General features: G+C 49.1%; 1 pseudogene; it reads left to right on the top strand.

Annotated features, from left to right (window-relative positions):
- Positions 1–250: 250 nt before the first annotated feature.
- Positions 251–872, top strand: LOC122894566 (annotated as a pseudogene).
- Positions 873–18,886: the final 18,014 nt, after the last annotated feature.

Raw genomic sequence — 18,886 nt, 5'->3', positions numbered from 1 at the left:
TTCCTCCTTTGAAGCCCCAGGCTCTCCTTTATATTATAGGGTGCTGATGGCCCCCATCTCTGGGAGGAGAAGGTAGGGAAGCCCCACAAGCAGACTTGCTCAGGCCAGGCTGGAAGAGAGGCTGTTGCTTAAAGCAGCCCAGGGCCTGCCCCCTTGAAGAAGATGCACACACCCATGGCCAGCTCTGGGGTTCTGCTGCCAGCCTCTGACAGTGACCCTCCTCCTGCCTTGTCTCTCTCTTTGTGGATAGATGGTCTTCCTGGAGCTATACCTGCAGAGGACAGAGAAGAAGCCCATCGTGCTGGCACACAGGGTCACCTACTAGGTCCTCACCGACCAGCAGGCTGCTGGACCTGTGTGCCCCCCTGGGAGGGCTGGAGGTGATGGTCCTCAAGGTCCCTGGCACCCCGCACTGGCAGAATGTGTCCATGAAGCACATGGTCAGGTGCTGTGAGCAGCACTTCCTCTGTGAGGTGGATGACCTGGTGTGTGTGGATGTAGACATGAAGTTCTGTGACCATGTGGGCGTGGATATCCTGTCCCCTCCTTTGGCATGCTGCACCCCAGATTCTACCATGTATCCCATGAACACTTCAGCTACCAGTGCCAGCCACAGCCCCAGGCCCACATCCCCAGAGACCAGGGCAATGTTTACTACATGGGGGCCTTTTTTGGGCATTGGTGGTGGAGGTTCACTGACCTTGGCCTGTCACCAGGTGATGGGGGTCGACACGGCCAATGGGATTGAGGTTGGGTGGCATGACGAGAGCCACTTGAACAGGTACCTGCTGGACCACAAGCCCACCAAGGTGCTATCCTTGGAGGACCTGTGGGACCCGCAGCAGCTGGGCTGCCCTCCCCACCTTTCATGAATAATCTGAGTTTCATGCTGTGCCCAAGAATCACCAGGAAATCCAGGACCTGTGGGGCCCGTGGCTGCTGAGTTATCCCCTGGAGGACCTGTGGGACCCATGGTGGTTGGGCTGCCCTCCCCCACCCTTCATGAAGAAGCTGAGATTCAGGCAATGCCCAAGAATCACCAGGACATCTGGGACTCATGAGGGGCTGTCCTTGTCTCCATCAGGGCGTGGTGTCCTGAGCAGAGCTTTCAGAGCAGGTTCCTACTTCTGTCCCCTTGAGGGAGACCGTGGAGCCCAGCCCTGCTGACACAAGCATGTCCAGGGCCCTCAGCTGCACCCGCACACAGGAGGCCTATCTGGGGACACAAGGTCCTGTCTTTGTGGTCACTATATTTTGATAACTTCTGGGTCATTTGCAGCTGTGAAGGCTCCAGTTTTATGTCAGATGTTTTTCTGTGTCAATGCTGAGCAACCATCTTTAAAAAGAACAATCAAGGGAAAAGGTTTTCTTCCTGGTTCTAGACAGACATCTTCTGGTAGGGCTGGGAGTGGTCCTGCAATGGTAGTAGAGCCAGATGACCTCTGGTCGGGTCTTCCCTTCCAGTCCCTGCACCTTGCCACTGCCATGGCAACCCACTGAGCCACCAAGATACCCCTAATTTAATTAATTTAGAGCCACCCAGGCACCCCTAATATAATTTAATTTAATTTTTAAAATTTATATTTATTAACCAACATATAGTACCTCAGTAGATTTTAATGTAGTGTTCACTGATGCATTAGTTGCCTGTAACACCCAGTGCTCATCACAATATGTGCCCTCCTTAATACCCGTCACCCGGCTACCCCATCTCCCCACTCCCTTCCTTCTGTAACCCTCAGTTTGGTTCCCAGAGTCCAGAGTTCCTCATGGTTTGTCTCCCTCTTTGATTTCTTCCTGTTCAGTTTTCCCTCCCTTCCCCTGTGGTCCTCTGCTTATTCCTTATGTTTGATGTATGAGTGAAACCATATGATTATTGTCTTTCTCTGCTTGACTTATTTCACTCAGCATAATCCCCTCCAGTTCCACCCATGTAGATGCAAATGGTGGGTATTCATCCTTTCTGATGGCTGAGAAATATTCCCTTGTATAAACGGACCACATCTTCTTCATCCATTCATGTGTTGAAGGACATCTAGGCTCTTTGCACAATTTGGCTATTGTGGACATTGCTGCTATGAATATTGGGGTGCAGGCGGCCCTTCTTTTCACTACATCTGTATCATTAGGATAAATACTCAGGAGTTCAGTTACTGGGTCATAGGGTAGCTCTACTTTCAACTTCTTGAGGAACCTCCATACTGTTTTCCAGAGTGACTGCACCAGCTTGCATTCCCACCAACAGTGTGAAAATGTTCCCTTTTCTCCACAACCTCGCCAACACTTGTTGTTTCCTGTCTTGTTAATTTTAGTCATTCTAACTGGTGTAAGGTGGTATCTCATTATAGTTTTGATTTGTATTTTCCTCATGTCGAGGGATGTTGAGCAATTTTTTATATATCTGTTATGAGCCTCCTCAATCTCCTCTGCTCCCCTCATTTTGTTTCTCAGCCTGAAGATCGTCCCAACCAATCTGCAGCTTTGAAGACCAGTTCAGTCCAGATGCCAGGTGAGGTCTTAACCTCACTACCCCATCTGTCCTGTCCACATCAGGTGCCTGCAACCCCCCACCAAGCTGACCACCTGCTCCTTTCACAGATGTCTCCATCTCAGGAGAGGGAAACACCAAGTCCAGACCCTTGGATTCCTCTGTGACTTGTTGCTTTCCAACAACTTTCCCAGTAGTGAGGTGGCTACTGGAGGACAGTTGATGTCCAAACCATTTAAAGGCATATGTGAGTCTCTGCTGCCTAGGGCAATGGATAAGAGTTGGGGCAAATAGAAACCAAGAAGAATCACTGGAAGAAAGGCCAAGTGATGTGGAGCTTTAGGGAAGAAGGGCCTGGAAGCTCTGACCTATTCCCAAGCCCCTGGGACACTGCATGTGTGGGCTGGGTGCCTGCCCAGGGCTGACCTGAGAAGGCCCTAAGCTCTGCCCTGTGGTGATTGTCAGACTTGGCAAGTAGGAAGTGAAGGCTAAGGCAGAGTGCTAAGAGGCCTGGCTCGTGCTGAAGGTGTATCCCAACATACACACACCCAGAGCCCTCCTCCACATCTGCGAAGACTGGAAGGTTTTTTTTTGTTTTGTTTTGTTATGTTGTTTTTGTTTTTGTTTTCAGAAGGAAGGCAGTTTCCAGATGTCTAAGGAAATCTCACCCAGTCTACAGTTGACTACTGCATTCACAGACCAGACACTTCTGTGGCCTCCATGACAAGGGATACAAATTTGACAAAATCAGTTTAGAAATGTTACTAAGCCAACAGAAGAACTTCAGTGAGAGGAGCAGCAGCAGTGAACCCTGGGGAGGGGAAGAACTGGTATTTGACTTGCTACATTACACTAATCACAGTGTCCCTGATCCAAAAACAGAGAGATAAGTGGTGGTGACACAGGAAAGGAATGTAATTCAGAGCAGCTGACACTAGAAGACTGAGGACTGGCATGGCTTCAAGGTGTTGAAAACATTCCTGGGTTTTTATACGAGGAAAATCTAGGACAAAGGTCGGTGGGCAGGTGCAGGGGGTCAGTAAAGTTCCAGTCAATCATTGTCTTGGGGTCCATCACGCGGGGTCTTGCTGGTGTCAGGCAGTGGTTATTGCTTGAGGGGTCGTTTTGGTGCCTGCTGGATCTTTGACTTGAGTTACCAGATGAGCCTGAAGGAGGGACATCATCAGTTAGGAAGTACAGATGAAGGTCAGAGTGGAGGTGGATAAAGTCGTCTTTCACTCCGAGAGCAGGGGAGCTCCGAGCCTCTGCTACACACCTTACCCTGCTCATCGCTTCCAGCTGCCTGGTCCTGAGTTCTGTACTTTTAATGAACTGGTCATCTAGGAAGTAACGTGTTCTCTGAGTTCCATGAGCCACTCGAGCAGATTATTCAAACCTGAACATAAGGTTGTGGGGCCCTCCAATCTGTAGCCATAGCTCAGAAACATGGGTGACCTCTCTGCCCAGCCATTGGCTGACCGCTAAGTTAACAGTAAGGGATTCAGTGGCCACACATAGCAAAGAACACAGACTTGACAAATTTAGTTCAGAAAAGTCACTAAGCCAACAGTAGGAACCACAAAGAGCAGCAATAATGAAGCCTGGGCTGGGGAAGTTCTGATATTCAGGGTGCTTCCATTATAATACTCATCTTCACACCCTTGATTTGTCAGTGGGGCCAAGTCCCCCGGCTGGGGGTTCAGGTAGCTTCCTACATGTTCCACCTGCCTCGCCCTGGCTTCCCCAGCCCTGCACAACCCTGTGGTTATGGACAGTTTTAACCAAGGTCAGGAAGGGGGCATGGATTTTCCTGACTCCACCAGCCACCACCACCACAACCCCTCCCCATCTCCCACCTCCACCCAAGGCTTTGAGAGAGGAAAGTTTTCTTAAACTCGTCTTAGGGTCCCTGGCTGGTCTGGAAATTGACAAAGACTGATGAACAGAAGAAAAGCTGACAAAGTGTATTGATTTTTTTTGCTGGGAGCCTCACAAGAACATGGAGACCAGCAGAGGCAATTGGAGCAGACAATTCTACATTTTAGGCAAAGAAGCAATAAATGTGTGAAGAATTGAGAGACACAGGGGTTTGAGCTAGGGCTGGTAAATGGTAAAAAAGTAACTAAGAAGATAAATTTTAGTTTAACCAGGTTTGTTCCTATAGCCTTTGGGGTCCTAAATTCCTTGACTCTGATGATAAGCTTGTCCTCCCTGTGGTCTGGGGAGAGAAAGTGCCACATGGGAGTATTCTGACCTGCTTCAGAGAAGAAAGGCTGATGGCTGGGGATCAGAGGGTACTTCCTGTTTCTGCTCTATGGAAAATTCTTTCAGATTCTATATTTGCCAAGGTGCCATATTTGGGGTAATGTGTCCTGACCCTCACTGGCCCGGTGCTATACTCCATCTCCTCTTAGTATCTAGGACATTGAATGCGCTGCTGTGCTTCCAGGGGAGGGTTGCCTATAACTTCCCACATGGGTGCCCTGTTGCTAAGGGTGGCTGCCCCCTCCTCGGGGAGATTGGGTCAGAGTGTGCAGATCTTACTTCGAAAAGCGGACTTCATTTCCTGCAAATATCTACCCATTAGTGGAATCATAAAGGAGTTCTATTTTTATTTTTTTTAATTTTTTAATTTTTTTAAAATATTTTATTTATTTATTTGACAGGCGGAGATCACAAGTAGGCAGAGAGGCAGGCAGAGAGAGGAGAAAGCAGGCTCGCCCCTGAGCAGAAAGCCCGATGCGGGGCTTGATCCCAGGACCCTGGGATCACGACCCAAGCCGAAGACAGAGGTCTTAATCCACTGAGCCACCCAGGCGCCCCAGGAGTTCTATTTTTAGTATTTGAGGGAAACGTTATGCCTTTCCCAACATGGCTGTGCCAACCAAGGTCAATTCCGGCCGATTTTACCTATAAACCAGAGATTTTTCAAGAACCTTTCCAGCAGAGAACACGAGGAGAACATTTTCAGGGCCTTGCAAATTATACTAACCATAGGATCAAACCAGTAACTCAGAAAGTATTGAAATGAAGAACTGGTTCTACTTCTTTCATTTTGGCTAGTGTGCTGGTCTGTGGCTCGATCCCATCTCAGGCAGCAGGAAGGTTGACCTCCCAGGCTGACTGCCACTGAGATGGCTACTGTTTCCAGAAATTCTTTGGGATGTGGTCTGGTTTCTCCACCAGTGTACAGATCAAGTTGGTGACCTCTGACAGTGGAGCCATGTGTCCTCCAGGCATGGTCCCTACCCTATCCCCCAGTGGAACCATCACACTGAGGATTTAGGGGGATGGAAGCTGCCCATAGGCAAAACCACTGGAGATTCCCAATGTCCCTACCTGACCTTCAGATGCTCCTCAGTTACTTCTGTGCCTCTGGTGTCTTCCTGGAACCCTGATCTGGCTGTTTTCAGACAGCTTGTCCAGCAGTACCCTCATTTTCTGGGAGGGAGATTTACTGGAATCTGCAGTGTGTCCTGCTGCCCCACCTGGACTGCTTTTGAAGGCACATCGTCTGGGCTGTCGGAGGACAAGACTGTGGGTCTGTGATCTGAAAGGGTTCTGAGCGAAGCTGGTGGGATGGGAGGGCTGAAAGACACAGAGGCAGGTTTCCAGAAAGCTGTCTGGGGTCCCTGGCATCCTACCATTTTTGAATCAAAGCCTTGAGATCTTTAAAATGCCAGCAGTGTTACAGCATGGGCCAGAAAATCACGTGTCTCTGTGTGCGCAACACCACCTAAAACTATTGGCCATTCCTTGCTCTTGAGGTGAGTGCAAAGGATTGGGAATAGGAGCTTGGAGGGAGGTCCTGGGCCAGACTTCGTGTTTGAGGACACAGGCCATCCAGACAAATTTGTGCTGAGCATCAGGACAGGGCCTCTGTGGAGACCCCAACTGCAGACACTGCTGTCCACTGATGACCCCTCAGTCCACCTCCGTGCACTTGCTGCTGGGGGAGCGCCTGCCCCCTCCTCTCTACCTAAGGGCTCTCTTCTGCACCAGCCGTGCCCCTCCCCTGCCAGTCACTGCCAACCTGCAGCCTGGGAGGGTGGATACCCCGATGACCTCTGCCCTGGGGACAGATCCAGTGCAGATGGGACGTGGTCTCCCGGCAGGTCTGAGCGCCAGGCCCCCTTGGTGCTCACTCCCCTCCTGGGGCCTCACTGTGCCACATCCTCCCTCAGGCTCCCTGGGCCCAACTCCTCCTCCACTCAGGGACCACTCTTGGCTCAGGTTCTACATGCTGGGACTGGGTGCAGGCTGTCTGGACCTTCTGGACTCGAACTTCCATGCCCATGACATGGGAACACCTGGGAGCACCCAGGCCTTGCACAAAACATAGGGCTCATGGAGCCCAGTGTGGGATGTGGGCACCCAGCCAAGGGGATGTGGAATCCTGGTGAAAGTGGCCCTGGTAGGGGGAGGGGAGACCACAGAAGGGTCGCAGAAAAGTCAGAGACAAGGAAGATGACAGGACAGAGCTTTGCAAGGAGGTCGATGGAAGAGTCAGAGGATCATAGAGACCCTTGGGAAAACTGGGAGGCCCTGTAGATGTTAGCTGAAACATTGTCATTTGGTCAGAAAAGTTGTCACAAACCCCCAGTCGACACTGGATGATTTTTACTCTTTGTTGCTTCTAGGAATCAGGGTGTATAGGCCATTAGCACTCACACTGTATGAAGTCTAGGGTATATTTATTTTTCATCACTTTCTAGGACTAGATTTTTCTAGAGGAAGTGCTAAGCATGGGTTTCTCCATTCTTTTCTTTGTGCCACTGGTCTCTGTTTTAAGGAGCAGGTTCCTGGTGCTCATCAGCACTGCTAGCCCTGAAGATTGCCCCCTTCACCTCCCACAGTGGACATGACCACATGGTTGGGGGAGTGCTCACTGATGAAGCCCCAGTGCTCAGTACAAAGCAGATACCCCAGATCTTCTGATGAATGAAGGAGGACAAGAGGGAGGGAGGGAGGGGAGGGAGCATAAGGGGGAGGCAGGGAGGGAGTGAGCGAGAAAGGGAAGGGCAAGAAGGAGGATAGCAGGGTAGGAGTGAGGATGAGAGTGAGGGACGGGGATGGGAGGGAAGACAGGAGGATGGGATGGAGGGAGAGAGGGTGGATAAGATGAAGAGAGGAGGAGGGAGGGAGGATGAAAGGGAGAGAGTGAGGGGAAGGAGGGAGGCAGAGAGTGTGATGGAGTGGGCAAGGGAAGGGAGGGGTGGAGGGGAAGGAGAGAGGGAGTAATGAATGAGACAGTAAATAAATGAGGTAGAGAAGGAGGGAGTGAAAGAGAAGTCTGGTCCATGTATCAGGAGCCATTATTTGGGGTGAGGTCAGAGGACGTCACAGCCTGGGCCCTGGATGGTGGCTCAGGGCACATCCATCTGTCCTCCCAGCGCTGACCTTCCTTCTCCTTGGTCCTGCTGTCACCCTGGATCCTCTCTACCTCTCCAAACAATTCTGAAATTTCCCAGGAGCAGGGTGGCAGGAGGGGCTTCCCAGATCCTGTGCCCGGATGACCCTGGGACAATAGCTACAGGACATTGTATCATGAGGGCTGGGACCGTGGATCCCATCCATCTCCTTGAGCATTAGCGTTGTTCCATTCCCTGCTCTCTCCACCACTGCTGTACTGAACACTTGATGATCCATCTGTGAAAAATCACGCCAGACTTTCTGGGGCTGAGTCTGATGCCGAGCACTGCTAGGTGATGGGTGCACCTGCAGCCTGGGATGGGTGCTGCTCACTGTTCTCCCAGACAGGGGTGCCCATCACCCTTCTCTCCAGGGGACCTGCATTGGACCTTTGGTTCTTCACATTCTCCCCAGGGCTGCCGCTCTGAGGGTGACCAGCGCTGCCTTCCTAGGGTTTCCTTTGCCAGAACCCTTCCCCAGGAGCTCCGGCATCTCTGACACATACTCCCCACATGCCTATCCTCCCCTCTGAACTTGCATGCATTTTGGTCTCTGTCTCTGTGGAACCCCGTGACTTGGAGCCTGGTTTGGAGCGGAGTCAGGTGAAAGTTTTCTCTTGGGTTTCTCTGGCCTTGGGTTGTGAGCAATGTGTTTGCCCTCTGTGGTGTGTCTTCCAGCTTTCTGCATTTCCCTGGTTTCTGTGTGGGCCACAGGAGGAACCAGCTGTGTCCTGTCTGGGGTCAGGCTGTGTTGTCCCAGCAGGAACAGGGGTCTTGACTCTGACATTGTGGCCATAATTCCTAAAGGGGTCTCTATGATTAGATATCATCTGTAATCTATCGGGGGTTTCAATATTGAATAAGGGAAATTCTATGTCACATAAACACAGGAAAAAAAAAAAAAGAGTCCCTTTTGAAAATAGGTGTGCAGACACAAAGGCACATATTGTGTGATTCCACATACAGAAACATCCAGAACAGGTAAAGCAATAGAGAGAGAAAGCAGCTTAGGGGTTGTGAGAGGCCGGGCTGGAGGAGAAATGGGCAGGGAGGGCTTTGGGTTCAGGGTCTCCTTTGGGGAAGGAGGTATCCTGCAGCGATGTTCTGTGGTATGGTGGCACAGAGTTGGGAATGTACTTAACGCTTGTGATGTGTTCAAGTGAAAACAAGCCATTTTATTTAAAGCAAATTAATAAACAGTATGCAGACCATGGAAAGATGAAGTAACAGTTAATATGTACCAAAGAGAAAGAATATACAGGTAAGGGATGAAACATTCTTGCAGGTCATCAGGATCGGGGGCTGGAACAAGGGATAATTGTATGAGGATCAGGGCTGCAGGCTCTGGATGTGGCTCTGAGAGCCCTGCAGGAGCAGGAGCAGGGGCAGGGGTTGAGATAGGGGCGGGGCAGGAGCATGGGCAGATGCAAGAGCAGGAGCACAGGCTGGGGCAGGGGAAGGGGGAGTGGCTCTGGCAGGGACAGTAGCAGGAAAAGGAGCAGGGGCTGGGGCAGGGACAGGGACAGGAGCAGGAACTATAGCAGGAGCAGGGGCTGGGGAAAGAATAGGCGCCAGCTCTTCCGGGACAGCATCAGACTCTGTGTGGGCTGATGGCTCACTTGCTGGCTCCTGGTCTCCTGCTGAAGTCTCCCCAGGCACCATTCCCCCCTCTGGAACTGTGGATGAATTTGGGGCCAGCTCTGGCTCTTTAGAGCTAGACCCAGGTATCCAGGCCCCCACATTCCAAAGACAGCCCCCTGCCCAGCTCACCTCATTGGAGATCCTGGAATGAAGAACATGTTTTTGTATCTTTGCAGAGATAGTGCTTAGCCCAGAGCCTCCCAGAGAAGCTACAGCCAGGAAGGAACCCTCACCAGAACATCTCACCAACCCGCTGGGCGCTCTGAGCCCAGTCCTTGCTCCTGGCCCCACACCAGCCTCTGGGTTCTCCTGCCTATGGGGCCTAGCACCGACCCATCCCCAGACACCCACAAACATTCAGCCCCGGTCTTCTCACCCTCGGGCTCAGGCTCCATGGGCTCCGGGTCCTGAACCACAGTCCAGTGTGGTACCAGCAGGGACAGTGGCCTGGGCGGTGTCGGGGGCCTGGCCCAGGCAGTCCCCAGTCCCTGCTCCTGGAGAGCCCCCTACAGTCACTCCCTGTGTCAGGAGATAGAGCAGGTGTCCGCCAGCCTCCTCCCTGTTTCATTCTCCCTGGTGTTCTGCAAAGACAGGGACCAGTGGCAAGCCCAGATGCATCACAGAGCATCACAGCCCTGCCTGTCCATCCTCACTGTCCTCCTGCCTAGTCCCCCTGCTGCTCCAGATCAGCAGCCCCACATTTGGGACAGGGACCCATACCTGCAGGACACAGGATAAAATAACCCCTGGGGAGAAGCTCACAGCCCCCCACACCCTGTCCTACCCAGCCAGCCTTGACCTGGGGTGTAAACATGACCTGCCCACCAGGCATCTGACCCCTCGTCAACCTGCTCTTGAATGGGGTGGGCACACCCCTCATGAGCCTTCTTTACAAACACACACACACGCACACGCACACGCACATACATACATGGGGAGGGGACCTGGGGCTGCCCAGACTGGATCAGAGCATATGGGGCTGGGGGCTGGCTCTGGGCCTCATGGTGTCACCTTTCTGTACTTCCAGCCAAATAACCAGAGATGTCGGACAGTTCCGATATGACATCCCCAGTGAGGTAAAGTGTTTGCAGGGTGTGCTTTCCTCAGCCTGCAGCCTCCAGACTTTGGGATGCAACACACAAGCATGTTCTTCTTTCAAGGATCTCCAACAAAATGAGCTGGGTAGGGGGCTGTCTCTGGAATATGAGTGCCTGGTTACCTGAGTTTCAAATTCTTTTGGGCTCTGTTGTCAGGGAAGTCCCAACTTTCTCCACACACCAGAGCCCTTGAGGGCCTCCCTTCCCAGCTTCTCAATGCTCACGCTCTACCCGATGCCCTGTCCCTACAGTGACACCCACACAGCCTACCCACAGGCCCCGTGAGGCCTGGGTGCAGACAGTGTCCCTGCTGTGAGGACACAGAGCTGGGCTCAGACCAGGCTCCTGCTCTTGGGGCCTCCCCAGGGTCCCCATCTGCACAGTGGGGTCTTCTGGCTTCTACTTCTAGGGATGCCATCAAGAGTAGGAGCTCTACATACATTCCTGCTATCACAGGAGGCTGGGACATGCATGTGGCAATGCAAGGATGAGTTGGGGGCTAGGTGGGGCACAGAACACAGCTCAGAGGGGTCTGGGTCTGCTCTGGGATCCAGGCAAAGCCACCCTCCTCCTGCCTTCCCAACCCCCATGGGAAGGTTTCAGTGAACTGATTCTGACCTTGTCCTCTCACAACACAGACTTCGAGGGGCTCCCATTGGTTTAGGCTCAGTCTCAGGGCCTCGTCTGCACCCATGTGCTGGGCAGTCCCCACAGTGGTTCCTGGCATTCCTGAATCCTGGTCACATATCTCTGTGGAATTCTCTCCCCTCCAAGGTGGATGGCCTGTGTGGCTGCGCTCTAAGAAATAGAATGGAGCAAAATGATGGGATGTTGTTTCCAACCTGATTGAAGAAAGTCCGTGACTTCTCCTGGTTCCCTCTATTGTGTTCATTCTCTGTCTCTGTCTTCTCTGTGTGTCCCCCAGGAGCAGGACCTGGGAGCTCTGGGGGTGATGTGAGAAACCTCAGAAACCTACCTTCTCCCCATTTTCCTCTCTTGTCCTGGTGCTTGGTTCCTTTCTAAGGCCTCCTCACCCTGACCAGAGCACTGACTCTGGAACCTCTTTCAAATGGGGACCCTGAGGCTGCAACAAGGAGGGACCTGGCCTTAGTCCCCAGGCCAGTGGTCCAGTGCTCTGCCACATTCTGAAAACCAAGGTCCGCAGCCCCCCCAAATCCCCAGGCTATCCTCTGCTCAGAAGGACCTCGAGGGAGTACAAAGCATTTTCCCAAGACTGGGAGCACAGTGGGTCAGGGATGAAGATCCAAGGCCAACAGACATTTCTACAAGCCTGTGGGACCCTAGGGATACCCCATCTCTACGGCCCAATTGACAGAAGAGTAAGCTGAGGCCTTTTGTGCTCATCTGGACTTGGGGAGTATCTCTTCCTACTTCCAGTAGCCCAGGATGGTGGTGGACACCAAACCCCAGCCCTTGTCCTCTCCCAGTGCCCTGGCAACCCCCCAGGGCCCTTTGGGACCCCGTGACCATCAGCCTGGCCTGCATCCCCTTCCCGTGTTATGGATCTGGGTTCTTGCCAGGGTCCTGATGCCCCTGCCCTGTGGCCCAGCTGTCTCCCCCTCTTTCTTCTTTCCCCCTTGTCACCCACTTCACTCCCAGGGTGTCCGCCCCTTCTGACCCTGAGCTGGGCAGTCATAGTGGTGTGTGTGTGTGTGTGTGTGTGTGTGTGTGTGTGTGTGCAGATGCACATGCCTCTACTTGCCTGGGGATGCCCAAGGTCATGTGCCCACATGGGACAGGGTGGGTAGTTATCCCGAGGATCTGAGGGGCTCTCACCCCCAAGCGAACGTCTTGGGAGGGTTGGGGCTGGGAATGGAGAGCAGCCCAGCTTCTTGGACTCTGTACCCCTTATTTGTCCTGGGTGAGTCCCTGCCTCTCTTGAACCTAGGTTCCCAACTGTCCCTGAGGGTTGGACACAGAAATGTTTGAACTTGGTCACTCCTCCAGGGGTAGGTGAGGGACAGGTGCATCAGGCACACAGACCTCCCTCCTGAGAGGACCCGGTGTGCACAGGGGACCTGCACACAGCACCTGTACCATGACCCAGTCCTGTGGTGGACGTGCATGACACCCATGGCTCCACACCTTACCGGTCCCCCGTGTTTTCTCAACACTGCCAAGGGTTCTGTGACCCCAAAGTCCGCTTAGCCCCAGAACCATGCTCATCCTCGGCAGCAAGCCTCAGGGTGCAAAGCCAGGTGGGTTGGACATCTGGGGACACAAAGGTCACTGAATACCGCCCCCCCCCCAGCTGGCCAGGAATGCAGACTGCCTCCCAGGGTCTAGCTACGTGCAGGGCTGGGCCAGAGGACCTGGAGGCAGCAGTGGAGGCCGACTCAGGGCAGAGAGAAGAGCAGTCCACTCCATTCCCTTTCTCCTCTCCTCCTCCTTCCTAGTGTTCCTGGTAGGACCCTGGGACAGAGGTCCAGCCTGTCCCTGGCTGCATCCCTGGCTGGAGTCAGAGGTGTGGGAAGGAGGCGGGGGAGGAGGGGCCCACCACCAGGATGTCTGAGTGTGAGGGTGTTGTTGGCAGACCCCCTTTCCCTGGATGGGAATCCTCCTATCCTCAGAACTTCCTTCCTGCTGGTTTCAGTACCAAGGGAGAGTCTGTGATGTGGCTTAGAGGGCTCCACCCCAACCTCCCTCCTTGTGCACACATCACTGCTCCCCAAGAAGCAGGGGCTGCTGCTCCCACATGCCTTACACAAGGCTGGTTTAAGGCACTCATTCCTTACAAGACCCAGCCACTCTGGCTCTGTCGCATGTACAGTGGCCACAGCTGCCTGGCTGGGCCAGGAGTCCCAGGAGAGCTCTCCTTTCCCAGGATCAAGGTTCAGAGTCCTGGCCAGAGAAAGAAGTCCCATTTGTCCTCTGCTAGAAAAGGTGACTCCCTGGGCTGGGTGGCCTCACGTGCCTGAGAACATGGGAGTCCCCTGGAGAGAAGGGTGATAGGCACCCCTATCTGAGAAAACAATGAGCAGCACCCATCCCAGGCCACAGGTGCACCCATCACCTAGCAGTGCTCGTACTCAGGCTCACCCCTGGAAACTCTGGCATGATTTTTCATAGATGTATTTTTAGGAGTGTTCAGCACAGCAGGGGTAGAGAGCGCAGGGAATGCACCAATACCAATGCCCAAGGAGATGGATGGTGGCTCCGTTGGTTAAGCCACTGACTGTTGATTTTGGCTCAGGATGTGATCTCTATGGTGTGGAATTGAGCCCCACATAGGGTCTGTGTTCAGTGCTGTGTGGGCTCATGATTCTCTCTTCCACCTCCTGCCTCTCCCACGACTCTTGTGCCATGCTCTCTCTCTCTCTCAAATAAATTAATAAAATCTTTATAAAAATGGAATCATACAGAATGTACTTTTAAAAAATTGTAAAAAATCCTAACATTGATTTTCCCATTTTAAACATTTTCAGTATAAAGTCCAGTAGTGTTAAGCATATTTACAGTGCTGTGAAACATATCTTGAGAATATTTCATCTGAAATCTGAAATTCTGTTCCCATTTTCTGTTTTACATATAGAAAGCATATTTCTTTCTTTCTTTATTTTATTATGTTCAGTTAGCCAACATATAGTACATTATTTTTTGATATAGTGTTCAACAATTCATAAATTGCATGGAACAACAAGGGCTCATCACAACCATCATGCTGTTACCCCAACCACCCCTCCCTTCTGTAATCCTCAGTTTGGTTCCCAGAGTCCAGAGTCTCTCATGGTTTGTCTCCCTCTCAGATTTCTTCCCATTCATTTTTCCCTCCCTTCCCTTATGGTCTTCCACACTATTCCTTACATTCCACATATGACTGAAACCATATGGTAATTGTCCTTCTATGCCTGACTTATTTCATTCAGCATAACTTCCTCCCATTCCATCCATGTCGATGCAAATGTTAGGTATTCATCCTTTCTCATAGCTGAGGAATATTCATTCCATTGTATATATGAACCACATCTTCTTTATCCATTCATGAGTTGAAGGTCATCTCAGCTCTTCCTGCAGTTTGGCTATTGTGGACATTTCTGCTGTGAACATTGGGGTGCAGTTGCCCCTTCTTTTCACCATGTCTGTATCTTTGGGGTAAATATCCAGTAGTGAAATTTCTGGGTGGTAGGGTAGTTCTATTTTTAACATCTTGAGGAACCTCCATGCTGTTTTCCAGAGTGGCTGTGGCAGCTTGCTTTCCCACCAATAGTGTAGGAGGGTTCCCCTTTCTCCTCATCCTTGCCAACATCTGTCATTTCCTGACTTGTTCATTTTGGCCATTCTAACTGGTGTAAGGTGGTATCTTCTTGTGGTTTTGATTCGTATTTGTATTTCCCTGGTGGCAAGTAATGTGGAACATGTTGCCATGTGTCTGTTAGCCATTTGTATGTCATTTGAGAAATGTCTGTTCATGTCTTCTTCCCATTTCTTGAGTGGGTTATTTCTTTTTTGGTTCTTGAGTTTGAGAAGTTCTTTATAGATCTTGGATACATGTTTATATTACATGTCATTTCCAAATATCTCCCATTTTGTGGGTTTATATTACATGTCATTTCCAAATATCTCCCATTTTATGGGTTGCCTCTTTGTTTTGTTGACTGTTACCTTTGGTGTACAGAAGCATTTTATCTTGACAAAGTCCCAATAGTTCATTTTAGCTTTTGTTTCCCTTGCCTTTGGTGATGTGTCTACAAAGAAGTTTCTGTGGCTGATGTTGAAAAGGTGACTGCCTATGTTCTCCTGCAGGATTTTGATGGATTCCTGTCTCACATTGAGGTCTTCCATCCATTTTGAGTTTATCTTTGTGTGTGATGTAAGAGAATGTTTGAGTTTCAATCTTTTGCATGTGGCTGTCCAATTTTCCCAGCACCATTAATTGGAAAGACTGTCTTTTTTCCATCGGATATTTATTCCTGCTTTGTCAAAGATGAGTTGACCATAGAGTTGAGGATCAGTTTCTGGGGTCTCTATTCTGTTCTATTGATCTATGTGTCTGTTTTTGTATGAATACCATGCTGTCACAGCTTTGGAATATAGCTTGAAGTCAGTCATTGTGATGTCCCCAGCTTTGGTTTTCTTTTTCAACATTTCCCTGGCTGTGAGTGGTTCCATACAGGTTTTAGGATTGTTTGTTCCAGTTCTATGAAAAATGCCAATGGTATTTTAATAGGGATGGTGTTGAAAGTGTAAATTTCTCTGGGCAGCATAGACATTTTAGCCATGTTTATTCTTCTGATCCATAAGCATTGAATGTTTTCCATCTTTTTGCATCTTCCTCCATTTCCTTCATATGTGTTCTGTAGTTTCTAGAGTATAGATCCTTTGCCTCCTTCATTAGGTTTATTCCAAGGTATCTTACAGTTTTTGGTGCTATTGTAAATGGAATTGATTCCCTAATTTCTCTTTCCATAGTTACATTGTTAGTGTATAGAAAAGCAACAGATTTCTGTGCATTGATTTTGTATTCTGCCACATGACCAAATTGCTGTATGAGTTTAGTAATTTGGGAGTGGAGTCTTTGGGGTTTTCCACATAAAATATCATGAAGAGATAGTTTGACTTCTTTGCCAATTTGAATGTTTCTTATTTATTTATTTATTTATTTATTTATTTATTTATGTTGTAGTCTGATTGCTGAGGCTAGGACTTCTGGTACTATGTTGAACAATAGTGGTGAGAGTGGGCATCCTTGTTGTGTTCCTGATCTTAAAGAAAAAGCCCTCAGCTTTTCCCCATTGAGAATGGTATTCGCTGTGGCTTTTTATAGATGGTTTTTATGAAGCTGAGGAATGCCCCCTCTATCCCTACACTCCAAAGAGTTTTAATCAGAAAAGGGTGCTGTATTTTGTCAAATGTTTTTTCTGCATTAATTGAGAAGATCCTATGGCTCTTGTCTTTTCTTTTATTAATGTGCTCTATTATGTTGATTGATTTGCAAATGTTGAACCACACTGGTATCCCAGGAATAAATTCCAGCTGGTCATGATGGATAATCCTTTTAATGTACTGTTGGATCCTGTCGGCTAGAATCTTGTTGAATATTTTGGCATTCATATTCATCAGGGAACTGGTCTGTAGTTCTTCTTTTTGATGGGGTTCTTGCCTAGTTGTGGGATCAAGGTAATGCTGGCCTCATAGGACAAGTTTGGAAGTTTTACTTCTGTGGGTTTTTTTTTTTAATTTATTTATTTGATAGGCAGAGGTCACAAGTAGGCAGAGAAGCAGGCAGAGAGAGAGGAGGAAGCAGGGTCCCCACTGAGCAGGGAGCCCAATGTGGGGCACGATCCCAGGACCCTGGGATCATGACCCAAGCTGAAGGCAGAGGCTTTAACCCACTGAACCACCTAGGCACCCCTGTTTCTATTTTTTGAAACAGCTTCTGAAGTATAGGTATCATTTCTTCTTTAATGACAGTCTTTCTGGATAAGGTATCCTTGGCTAGATGTTCTTCTAATTTAGTATCCTGAATATGTCTTGCCAGCCCTTTCTGGCTTGCCAGGTCTCTGTGAACAGGTCTGACATTATTCTGATGTTCCTCCCTCCATTTATAAAAATATTTTCCCCCAGGCTGCTTTCTGAATTGATTTCTTGGTTCTAAGATTTGTGGGCTTCCCACTTTTAATTCTAATAGTGTACTTATAGACTATTTTATATTTTCTGTGTACAACCTCATATTATCTATGAATAGTCACAATTAACCCCTTAATTCTTATTCTTTTTGTTTCTCTTGTCTTATAAGATTTGTAGATTCTCCAATGCAATGTTGACTCGAGTAGCATGTTTGAAGATTTTAATATACGTTTCTCAATATCTGATAGAAAAAGCAGATGAAACACTGGTAACAAATTTGACCTAACTGACATATATGGAACATTACACATTAAGTACAGAATACATTATTTTCAAGTGGTCCTAGATATTTACCCAAGTAAATATCTACCCAAGTAGAAGAAATGTTGGGCCATGAAACAAGTCTACATATTTTAAAGCCTGAAATTAACTAGATTATATTCTCAGCCCACAGGAGAATTGAGCTATAGTCATAATGAAAAGAAAACCAGGAAGTCTCTCAATGTTTAAAAATTAAATGTCACTAAGGGTCAGAGAGGGACTCACAAGTGAAATTCTCAAAATTTCCTACATCAGAGCTTGTAGACAATGGCACTCTATCTGGGAATGAGCAGTATAATTAGCTAGACAGGAGTTGAGCCTTAAGTCAGAGTTCTGCCTGACCCAGCCTGGGCCTGTGGTCCACCAACAGCTTCCCCTTTTGGTAGCCCTGAGCTAAGAGGAACAACATGGCCATATGGAAATGGGAAGCTTCCCACTCCTAGTGATGATGGTGGCCCTTCCCAAGCTGCCCTTTCTGGTGGCCCTGAACTAAGGGGGACAACATGGCTGTATGGAAATGGGAAAGTCCACACTCTTAGTGATGACGGTGCTATTATATTGTCCTCACCAATCCAACAGCATGTTTCCTGAGTGAAATATGACACAATAACATGTTCTTGACCTTCCTTAAGGTTTGAAAAACATCTTGAGTCAGCTCTTAGAAATATGGATTCAAGAAAAAAAAAAAAGAAAGAAAGAACTATGGATTCAACATGCATTCTTTCTTCTGGAAAAGAAATAGACCCCAATAGTAATCATGGCTTCCTGAACACTTGTTCTTGAGAGCCATCACACTGGCTCTTAGTGGAATTCTCCCTCTTAAACTTCCAAACTATGATGTATCTATTATTAGTCACATTTTCTGGGTGGTTAATCAGGACCTCAGCGGTGACTCAAGTCACAGAGGATTTGAGTGTCAGAAACCTAAGTGGGATCCCCAAACTGATTCCAAATTCCTTGTTATTACATACATGGTACTATTTCCCTCTTATCTCTGGTCTTCTTGATCTGGAAACATCTCAAGTCTCAGGATTTTCTTGTGTGGTCAACTGGAATGAATTTAGCTGGCCCTTTTACCTCTGCTGATCATGATCATTAAGAGTGGAGGAACCTCTGAGTAGGAACTATCTTTTTAAACTTGACTCAAGTTCTGGTATGTTCAGAGTGTGCCCTAAGATAGGTCTGAAATAGTATTTTTAAAAACACTCAGCTCAGCTTCTTCTACAAAGTGAGAAAATGCTTATAAGCATTACTTAACTATTCCCTTACCCACAGTCACTTTCTTCCCAGCCATCGAAGTGTTTATATGGTATGACTGTGACTTACATTAGTCAAAATCT

The sequence above is a fragment of the Neovison vison genome, chromosome 13 (assembly GCF_020171115.1).
Source record: "Neovison vison isolate M4711 chromosome 13, ASM_NN_V1, whole genome shotgun sequence".
Lineage (NCBI taxonomy): Eukaryota > Metazoa > Chordata > Mammalia > Carnivora > Mustelidae > Neogale > Neogale vison.
Note: the sequence above shows the minus strand (reverse complement) of the source record. Positions and strands in the feature narration are given on the sequence as shown.